This window comes from Spermophilus citellus (genome assembly GCF_964194105.1).
Source record: "Spermophilus citellus genome assembly, contig: SCAFFOLD_228, whole genome shotgun sequence".
Lineage (NCBI taxonomy): Eukaryota > Metazoa > Chordata > Mammalia > Rodentia > Sciuridae > Spermophilus > Spermophilus citellus.
In genome coordinates, this window is record NW_027672977.1 from 373,185 (window position 1) to 385,096 (window position 11,912).

The window sequence follows — 11,912 nt, forward strand, 5'->3', positions numbered from 1 at the left end:
AAACTTTTTTAAGGCTTTGCCACAACTTTTACATTTACAGATCTTGTCTTCAGTATAAATACTCTGATGCTTCACTGTAGAGAATCAGATGTGACTGTGTTATTATTACTGTCCTTGATGGATTCTGCCTGAAAATGGGATATTCTGTCAAGGTATAGATAGGTAATAGCAGACATGCTTGAAAACGAGGTGTCTGCTGTCCTTGGGAAGACTTGCCTGCAAACGGGATGTTCTGCCAAGTGGGCTAGGAGGGCGCTAAGAAAAATTTTATTATCTGTTCTTAACAAGAGCAGAGCTTGGCATGCTTCAGGCCGAGAGTAGATTAGCCATGAGAAGTGGGTCACTTCTGATTAGAAAGTAAAACTTCTGTGTGCTATGTTTAATTAGCTGAAAGACCTGATGCATTGATATTGGAAAGCTGCCTTCTTTGTTCACAATACTATAAAAAAGATGTCTTGTACACAATAAGGGACTTTTTTTCTGCTGCCTTAGCTTGCTCTGCTTCTTATTTCTTTTCCCATGCTGACCTGCAAGTAAATTACTGCAACATTTGGCATAGTCGGAAGGATCCAGCACCGAAAGGGTAAGCACCCCGGGTTAGGAAAACGAAAGGGGGGCTTTGGCGATTAACAAAATATTGAAAGGTATCACCCCAGGTTGAAAGAAACTTTAGTGGGATTTTCAGAACTAACAAATATTGAAAGGTATCACCCCATGTTGAAAGAGACTTTGGGGGGACTTTCAGAACTAACAAAATATCAAAAGGTATTGCCTCGGGTTGAAAGAAACTTTAGGGGGACTTTCAGAACTATATCAAAAGGTATCACCCCAGGTTGAAAGAGACTTTAGGGGGACTTTCAGAACTAGCATGGGAAACTCCCAGTCCTTAAAGGAACAATATGTGGAGTTACAGGATTATTATATTCCATAGGTGTGAAAACATCTCATAAGAGACTCAAGGAGTTATTTAAAATTATAGAATGTTGTTGCCACTGGTTCCAGTATCAAACTAAGGTCCAGTTAAATTTAGGGGAATTGAAATTGGTTCAAAAAGAGCTCTGTAAGCAGCGTCAGGCTGGGCATGTTATTTCTTTGAAGATTTGAACATTGTGTAGCGCTATTACTCAAGCATTACAATTATTAGAAAGCAATAATGAAAAGGGTTCTCTTTGTGAAACACAAGTTTATACATCAGAATCTGATAATAAGGTTAACAAAACGGAGCCAAAGGAAGATATTTGTGATACTATAGATGACTCTCCTAAATCAGATCTGGGTGATAAGGAAGATTCAAAAAGTTCAGATAGTGACTCCAATGTGAAAGAAATTATGAAGGCCTTTGAGGATAAAATGAAATTATAAAATCAAAGGTCTTTTCTTAAACCTACTACTCCTTCTAATGCTTCTCTCTTTCCAATGACAGAGTATAGAGTTGATGTGGGTAGAGAACAACAACGTTTTTCATTTCCTCTTACTATGATACATGATGATGATGATCTTGCAGCTCCTCCTGGTTGTTTTGTTGATCCACCACATTTGTTTCCTATAACTAGACAAGAAAACCTTCAAAATCTCCCAATGATTGATGTTCACTATACCGCAGTGGAATACAAGTTTATAAAGTATTTAAAAGCTACAGTCTTTCAATATGGCCCTCAGTCTCATTTTGTGTTAGATATGTTAGAAAATTAGGGAACTTCTAAATTACTTACTCCTTTGGATTGGAAGGCACTAGCCAAAACAGTTTTGGAGGGATCTCAGTGGTTACAATTGAGAAGTTGGTGGGAAGATGAGGCACAAAAACAACAAAATCCCCCGGGACCTATGGAGGATAAGTTAATGGGGGAGGGTAATTACAGTGCCTTTAGAGAGCAGGCTCAATATACAGATCCAGATCTTCAACAAGTTCAACAGGTTTTCTTAAGAGCTTGAAGATGTGTGATACCCACTGGTCAAGCACAACCTTCCTTTACTAAAACTGTACAAGTGGCTACTGAACCTTATACTGATTTTCTTGCAACACTGCAAACTGCTGTAATGAGGGCAGTGGGTCAAGATCAAATAGCAAATGTATTACTGGAAACATTAACATTTGAAAATGCAAATCCTAAATGTAAGTATATTTTGGGGCCATTAAAGGGCAAAACGCCTCATTGAGTGAATATGTGAGAGCTTGTGCTGGAGTGGGAGGAATTGAACATCAAAGCTTCTGTTTTTGCTGCAGCCATTACTGGAGCCCTTAAACCCAATAAATCAGGAACTTGTTTCAATTATAAAATCAGGTCATTTTAAAAGGGATTGTTTAAAAAAAAGGTAAATTTTATGGTACTTTCTAATTACTGGCCGGTCATTTTTTCTAGGACTCTTGCTTTTTCTTAGATTCTGTATTTTTTGAGCTCATAATTTTGATTCTACAGACCTAAGTTAATGTTTTTCTGATCAGTTCTATTTTTGATCAACTGTGGAGTACTTAAACATTACAATGGAAATTTCACCTAAAATAGCTACAAGTCCTTTATTTTGTTATGTGTGCACACTTATATTATGTGTTGTATGTCTGTTTGTGCGTATGTCTATATATCATGTACATGATATAAAGATTGATATATATGTATAGAGCACTTCTAAAAATTTAAACAAAAAATGGATCCAAATATTTTTAATTCACTGATTTAAGTGGTTCAATTTAAATTGGGTAAACAGATAAAAAATAAGATGTCTTTATCATGTTAATGTCTGATGTGCTTTGGTTCTAGGACTTTTCTTCTACAACAACAAAAAATGGCTAACACTGTTCATTATACTTGTCTAATGTTTTGATAAAATAAGTAAATTAATTAGACATAAGATTATTAGTTTATGAGTACTTTTGTTAAATATCTGATTGAGTTACAAGGTTAATATGCTAAATGTTAAATATAACATTAAATGCTTTTAACTCGTTAAATTACATTAGATAAAATTATTGATAGTTTTTTAAGTTGGTAAATAATATAAATAAATAAATAAACAAATAAATAAATAAATGGTTCCTTTGTCATCCCTAATATTTAGACACTATATTTTCATAATATGGTAAAAAGATGTGATTAATTGTGTACTACAAATAACAAAATATCTCTTATTAAAAAGGAATAATTTGCCTAAATTCAAAAATTTTCAAGGACTATTTCAAACTGTAAATAAAGAAGGGGTTAAGAGAAAAAAATAGAAGGTCCTAGGTATGGATTTAATACAAAAAAATGTGTTTCTGGAAGGGAGTAAATAAAAGGATTTAGGCAAGTGATAAAGAATGTCTATGTATGTTGGCTATGTAGGTTTAAGTAAGTGATAAAGAAGGTCTATGTACATTGGTTATAATGTAAGATTTTGAGCCAATAATCTTGAAGAAATTAAGGATTATAAAACTATGGTTAAACAACAACAGTTATTGTGCAATATTCAAATATGTCATTTCTTTAAGAGCTAAATTAATTAATATAAAACATTAGTAGGAATTATGGTACTACAATTTGAGCAGAGAGGAAACATTACGGAGTTATGAATACTATTAATAGTGCTGTGTGCACTCAAAGAAAGCATTCTCAGTTTCCTTCCCCATGCAATAAAAAATCATGCAGTTGAAAGATACACTAGTTACTGATTAGATAACACATACATGTGTTTGTGACATTAAGCATGTGGGCAGCTGCTCAACTTGGCAGGTCAGATCCAATAGATAAGCAAGACACTCTCTTCACACCAGACAGTGTTTCTTTGAGTAATACTATGAAAGCAAGAGAGAAAGCAAAAGGAACAGACACAGGCAACTGCATTGCCAGACTAGGAAAACCCCAAATCTGAACCTCTGTACTAGGGAGTCCCAAACAGCTTTTCAGGGTCCTGACTGGGAAGTCCTGGGCAGAGCATCCTCTCCACAGGTGAGAGTCTGAAGTCTTGTTCTACCTTGTATTGAAAGTGAGGCTGAATCAATAAAAGTTAGAAAAAAGAAAGCTTCATTCTAACAGCTTGCATGACCTAGTCATCCCCTGTCTAGAACAGGTCAGATCCCAGAGGAGAGAGTGATAGCGTTGAGATGACCAAATAAATTGGGGTTCCAATGGCTGAGCCACAGAGCCAGATCTATTGAGAAATCAGAATTTTTTAGCTGTTTTATCAAGGATATGCAGACTCACACAGGCACATGCAAAGGGAAGATCTTTAGTATATTCCTTAGACATCTAGTACTGAATCTTCCCTCTGGGCCTAATAATAGTTAAAACTCTAACATGTAAAATGAAGCCAGTTTTCTGTGTAACATAACATGGAGTGGAGATAAGCATGAAACCTAGAGATTTACCTTTTGGAATAAAGAATGGTTTGAATATTATTCTCCTAGAATTTATAATTTCAATATTTTTTCCAAATAAAGTTAAATGAAATGTTTGTGGATGGTGTTTTCTTGAACCAAAGACATATGCAGAGAATATTGTGTTTTTACTTTTTTACTTTCTTTATTTCAATCAAAATTGTGTTTCTCTCTCTGTGGTGTCATGGGTTCCTGGAGCTCTAAGATCTGAAGAGGGACAGGGTTAGTTTATAGTATCTTATAATTACTGGGTTGTAGAGGGGTCTGGGAGACCATGGCACATGCTATCTGTCGTATAATCCAATAAGTATAACAAACATTACATTGTAAGTTATTAAGGAGAATGAAAACGGTCTATAAAATCAAAATATATAATGAAATAAAAAAAGTGGGGGCATAAATGCTTGTATAGTATGTCTTTTTATTTCTACAGTCATCATTTTACATATATCTGATTACACTTTTCTACGGGGTATCAAAGACGAAAGAGGTGGTCCTATATTGGGATGTTTTTCCTAAACATGAGGTCAGTCTAGTCTCCTCAGAGATGAACGCCATGGAAATCATGAGGAACTGCATGGTTTCTTCAGTCCAAAAGTCAGGATGGGCCTTTGGAACACATGGTTTCCCGGGAAACATTGAGACTAATTCCTCCTTCAGCAACCCTTTAGAGGAAATATATTCTTTAAAAACGGCTGTAAATTTATTCTTAAAGAAATATACAGCTCCTCAAAAGTAAGTGGAATACATTGAATTTTTTTCAGATAATAATTATTTTTGTGGTTTTTGACCATAAATTTTTTATCATAAATAGGGACTACTAATTGGTTTTGTCTATTTTAATAGAATTTTTGAACTTTACTCTCACCTATATTTTCCCATTATTTTCTTAGTTGGAAAAAGTCAAGGTCATTCTTTCCATATCTTACCTCTCTCTCTTTTATTCTGAGCTCTGGTAAAATTTTTTGAGGATAATGAGAAGTCATGGCTGTAATAAATAAAAATAACAATCATGTTTACTTACTGTACTAGGCTGAATATAATTTGCAAACATGAGAAATTACAGCAATAAAGGAACATAAGCAGGAAAGTGAATTATTAAATCCAAGTCCATATTTACTGCAGAAATATATAAATTAAATAAAAATATACTCAGAAAATTACTTTGAAAACTTTCCAAATTAGTTTAGTGTTCACGGTATACAAAATGAGTACATTACTAGAGAGAGTAATATAGTAGAGAAAAATGCATTGTGTTACACAAACCCTTTCCTTCTTCACAATATATTTTTTAAAAATCTACCAACTTTCTTCTGTTTCATTAAAAAATGAAAAATGAAACATGTGAATATTTGGGGAATGTTCAAAAAGGGATTTCTGCTTAGCAACCAAAAAACAAACAAAAAAACATGGCTAAATCAACTGTAAAAAAAGTTATTAATTACTCAAAGGGGATAATAAATTATCATTTAAAAGAAGTTTACTGAACTAAACCAACACTCAAAAAATAAAATAAAATTAGTCCAGAATTGTTAGAAGTAATAAGCAGAAAATGTGTGTTGAAAGACTTTAGAAAATGTCTGAAAGAGTCATGTTGCTGTGTACAACCACCCCTAAGAGGTTGAGCCAGAAGAATCAAAATTTCAAGTCCAGCCAATGTAAAAAATGAAAAGTGGTGAATGGCCCTTAAGTTCTCTTTCCAGTACTAATAAACACAATTCAGAAAATATGAGAAATAAAACATCCAAGAAGCTCAATTATCTCCAAGTGGTAAAGACTCAAAGAATGTTTTAATCCAAGTTTTAAAACTTACACAGAATATTCAGAGCAACCAAGGTAAAAAGATGGGTCACTAGAAATGTGTAACTATATAATTGTGAAATCCTTACTCAAAACTTTACAACACAGAAAGGTATTTGGGGCTATTTTCAAGGGATGAAAGAATAAAATTATCAACCAAGACATTATATTCACAGCTACTATCTTTCAAATGAGAAAGAAAAGGAAGACTTTAAAGATATAAAAATGCACACACTACTCATCAACACTAGATCTGTTCTCCATAATGTACTAGAGGTAATCCTTTACACTAAAATGTAAGTGTGCACAGCAACACAAGTCATATGAAATTTTAAACATTTCCTGACACAAACAATTCTATTTTATTGTGATGATGGGTCTTAAAACATGTAATCTTGCAATAGAATTTGAAAGACAAAAGAATAAAAACAAAACTGTAAATAGGCATATATACCTGTAACAAAAATTCTTTTATTTATTTATTTATTTATTTATTTTATTATATATATATTTTTTTTTTGCGGACACAACATCTTTGTTTTGTATGTGGTGCTGAGGATCGAACCCGGGCCGCACGCATGCCAGGCGAGCACGCTACCGCTTGAGCCACATCCCCAGCCCCTAACAAAAATTCTTAAAGGACACATACAAATATTCAATTTTTAAATAAAGTGAAGTCAAGTTGATTCTCATACAAAGTATGAATAGCAGATTCTTCATTTTTATATATTTTGTTGCCAAATGCAAGATTAAAAAATTCTGATCAAAACAAACCTTGGCTATCTGAATTAACTTTAAAAATTACAACTGTAAATAGTCCACAGGATACTCTAAATCTAAGGACACACACACATACTGAAAGCAAAAGGATATAAGAATGTCACATAAAAAAGTGACTGAACAGAATCTTGGGAGTCTAAATTATAATACACAAAACATAGTTTAAGACAGTTACAGGACATAATTCAAGTGTCTGAAAGAGTAGATATATAATTTAAATAATCTGCAGCTACATATTGAAAAATAACAGTCATCAGAAAGTCATGCATTTAAAGCTAGATCATTTCATGACTCTTTAGAACATGTACATCTATAAGGCAAGATAGAAAGAGAAACAATAAAAGTGAAAGATACATGAAATTAGCTGCCATTTAAAAATCTGACTTCCATAATAAGACCCCTACAACACAAGAATTAAGAATCCAGAATCAATGAATGGGATAGATTCAATCTAAAACCTGCTTCTTAGCAAAAGAAACAATAATGTGAAGAAAGAGCATACAGATTTGTATAAGATATTTACCACACGTACCTCAGATAAAGCATGAATCTCTGTGGTATATAAAGAACACAAAATTAACACAAACAAAACAACAACAACAACAACAAACAATTAACAAATGGGCTAAGTAACTGAACAGACAATTCACAGAAGAAATATAATCCATTAACAAATATATGAAAAAATGTTCAACACATCTAGCAATTAGAAAAATGTAAATCAAAATTACTTTAAGATTTTATCTCATTTCAGTCAGAATGGGAATCATCAATATTACAGGAAACAATAAATGTTGGTGAGGATGTGGGGGGGGAAAGGAACACTCAAACATTGCTCATGGGACTGATTGCAAGTTTGTGCTACACCATGGAAAGCATTATGGAGACTCCTTGCAAAACCAGGATGGAACCACCATTTGACCCCACTATCCCTCTCTGTACCCAAAGAACTTAAAAACAGCATACTACAGGGACACAGCTGCACCAATGTTTAGAGCAGCACAATTCACAACAGCTAAACCATAGAACAAACCTACGTGTCCTTCAACAGAAGGATGGATAAATAAAGGGTTATTATATATATCCCCCCCAAAAAATGGAATATTTCTTAGCTTTAAAGAGGAATGAAACTATGCCATCTGGTGGTAAATAGATGGAGTTGAAAAATGTTGTGCTGAGTGAAATAAGCCAACACAAACACACACACACAGACACAAAGGCCAAACGTTCTCTCTGATAAATGGATGCTGATTCACAATGGGGGGTGTGGAGAATAGTTACTTTAGATTAAGTAGAGAGGAATGCAGGGAAGGGAGGGGATATGGGGATAGGAAGGATAGTAGAATGAAACACACATTACATATAATATATAATATATGTGGATGCTAAACCACTCAACAAGGGAGGGGGAGAGAATAGAAATTCAGTGGATTAGACAAAGTTGGAATAAAGGGAAGAAAAGAAAATAGGAGTAGAAATGACAGTAGAATGACTCAAAAACAACTTTTCTGTGTTCATATATTAATACACCACCAGTGAAGGTCCACACCATGTACACCTCAAGAATGGAATGCTAACTAAAATGAGTTTTACTCCATGTATAATATGTCAAAATTTGCTCTACTGTCATATATGTGAAAAAAAGTAAGAAATTTTAAAAATGATAAGGGAAAATTTGTATACAGAGAAGTTTTGTGAGTAAAAAACTCTTCAATAAATGCTAATGTCATTAAGGTTAAATAAAATTATAAAAGACTACCTGAGTCCCTACCAAATAATAAATAATGGTAAATAGAGTTGCCAAAGACAGTCTGTGCAACTATCTATTATCACAAAATTTTTGGTTTACAACTCTTTTCTATTCGTTTTAAAAAGCAGCACAAGAGAAATACTTACAAGTTGAGCAGAGAGGAAACATTACATAGCAGTGTTGTGAATGCTATTAAGAGTGCTGTGTGCACTCAAAGAACGCATTCTCAATTTCCTCCCCCATGCAATAAAAAATCATGAATTTGAAAGACACACTAGTTACTGATTAGATAACACATACATGTGTTTGTGACATTAAGCATGTGGGCAGCTGCTCATTTTGGCAGGTCAGGTCCAATAGGTAAGTAAGACACTGTCTTCACACCAGACAGTGTTTCTTTGAGTAATACTATGAAAGCAAGAGAGAAAGCAAAAGGAATACACACAGGCAACTCTCTTCCCAGACTAGGAAAACAACAAAACCAAACCTATGTACAAGGGAGTCCTAAACAGCTTTTCAGGGACCTTACTGAAAGGCCCTGGGAAGAGCTTCCTCTCCACAGGTGAGAGTCTGAAATCTTGTTCTAACTTGTATTTAAAGGTGGCTGAATAAATACAAGTTAGAACAAAGAAGGCTTCATTCTAACAGCTTGCATGACCTAGTGGTCCCATGAAGAACACTACATCCTCCCAAGAATACGTCAGATCCCAGAGGAGGGAGTGATAGCCTTGAGATGAGTAATTAAATTGGGGTTCCAACAAGTGAGCCACTGAGCCAGATTCATAGAGAAATCAGTATTCTTTAGCTGTTTAATCAAGGATATGCAGACATAATGCAGGCACATGGAAAGGGAAGATCTTTAGAATTTTCATTAGACTTCTAGTACCGAATCTTCCCTCAGGGCCTTATAAATAGTTAAAACTCTCATATGTAAAATTAAGAAGGTTTTCTGTGTAAAACAACATGGAGTGGAGACAAGCATGAAACCTAGAGATTTACCCTTTGGAGTAAAAAATAGTGTGAGTATTATTCTCCTAGAATTTACCATTATATTTCAATATTTATTTTCCCAAATGAAGTTCAAAGACATGTTTGTGGGTGGTGTTTTGTTGACCCTAAGGGCTCACATATGAAGATAATATTGGGTTTTTACTTTTTGAACAGGACTTGTAGATGAGAATCTAGAGGTTTATTTCAATCAAAATTGCGTTTCTTCTCTGTGGTGTCATGGGCTCCCAGAGCTGTAAGATCTGAGGAAGGACAGGGTTAGTTTATAGTATCTTATAATTATGGGGTAGTAGAGGAATCTGGGAGACCATGACACATGCTATCTATCATATAATCCAATAAGGATAACAAGCATTATATTGTAAGTTATTAAATAGAATGAAAAAGGTCTATAAAATCAAAATATATAATGAAATAAAAAATGTGGGGGCATAAATGCTCCTATATAATGTCTTTTTCTTTTTACAGTCATCATTTTACATGTTTCTGGTTACATTTTTTTACTGAGTATCCAAGACTAAAGAGGTGGTCCTATATTGGGATGTTTTTCCTACACTTGAGGTCAGTCTAGTCTCCTCAGTGATGAACGTCATGGTTTTCATGAGTAACTTCATGGTTTCTTTAGTCCAAAAGTCAGGATGGGCCTTTGGACCACATGGTTTCCCCGGGAAACATTGAGACTAATTCCTCCTTCAGCAACCCTCCAGAGGAAATATATTCTTTAAAAACGGCTGTAAATTTATTCTTAAAGAAATATACAGCTCCTCAAAAGTAAGTGGAATACATTGAACTTTTTTCAGATAATAATTATTTTGGTGTTTTTTGGCCATAAAATTTTTACCATAAATAGGGACTACTAATTGGTTTTGTCTATTTTAATAGAATTTTTGAACTTTACTCTCACCTATATTTTCCCATTTTTTTCTTAGTTGTAAAAAGGCAAGGTCATTCTTTCCATATCTTCCCAATCTCTCTTTTATTATTTGCTCTGGTGAAATTTCTGGAGGATGATTAGAAGTCATGGCTGTAAAAAATAAAAATAACAATCATGTTTACTTACTGTACTGGGCTGAATATAATTTGCAAACATAAGAAATTACAGCAATAAAGGAACATCAGCAGGGCAGTGAATTATTAAATCCAAGTCCATCGTTACTGCAGAAATATATAAATTAAACAAAAATCTACTCGGAAAATCACTTTAAGAACTTTCCAAATCATCTTAGTGTTCACGGTATACAAAATGAGTACATTACTAGAGAGAGTAATATAGTAGAGAAAAATACATTGTGTTACACAAAGCCTTTCCTTCTTCACAATAGATTTAAAAAATCTACCAACTTTCTTCTGTTTCATTAAAAAATAAAATATGAAACATGTGAATATTTGGGGAATGTTCACAAAGGGGTTTCTGCTTAGCAACCAAAAAACAAACAAAAAATATGGCTAAATCAACTGTAAAAAAAGTTATGATTTACTCAAAGGGGATAATAAATTATAATTTAAAAGAAGTTTACTGAACTAAACCGACACTCGAAAAATAAAATAAAATTAGTCCAGAATTGTTAGAAGTAACAAACACAAAATGTGTGTTGAAAGACTTTAGAAAATGTCTGAAAGAGTCATGTTGCTGTGTACAACCACCCCTAAGAGGTTGAGCCAGAAGAATCAAAATTTCAAGTCCAGCCAACATAAAAAATGAAAAGTGGTGAATCGCCCTTAAGTTCTCTTTCCAGTACTAATAAACACACTTCAGAAAATATGAGAAATAAAACATTCAAGAAGCTCAATTATCTCCAAGTTGTAAAGACTCAAATCAGGTTTTAATCCAAGTTTTAAAACTCAGAATATTGAGAGCATCCAAGAGAAAAAGATGGGTCACCTAGAAATGTGTAACTATATAATTGTAAAATCTTTAGTCAAAACTTCACAACACAGAAAGGAATTCGGGGCTGTTTTCAAGAGATGAAATAATAAAATTATCAACCAAGACATTATATTCACAGCTACTATCTTTCAAAAGAGAAGGAAAATAAAGACTTTAAAGATATAAAATTGCATAGACTACTCATCAACACTAGATCTGTTCTCCACAAAGTACGAAAGGTTATCCTTCAGACTAAAATGTAAGTGTGCACAGCAACACAAGTCTATGAAATTCTAAACATGTCTTCGCACAAATAATTCTATTTTATTGTAATGATGGGCCTCAAAACATGTAGTTTT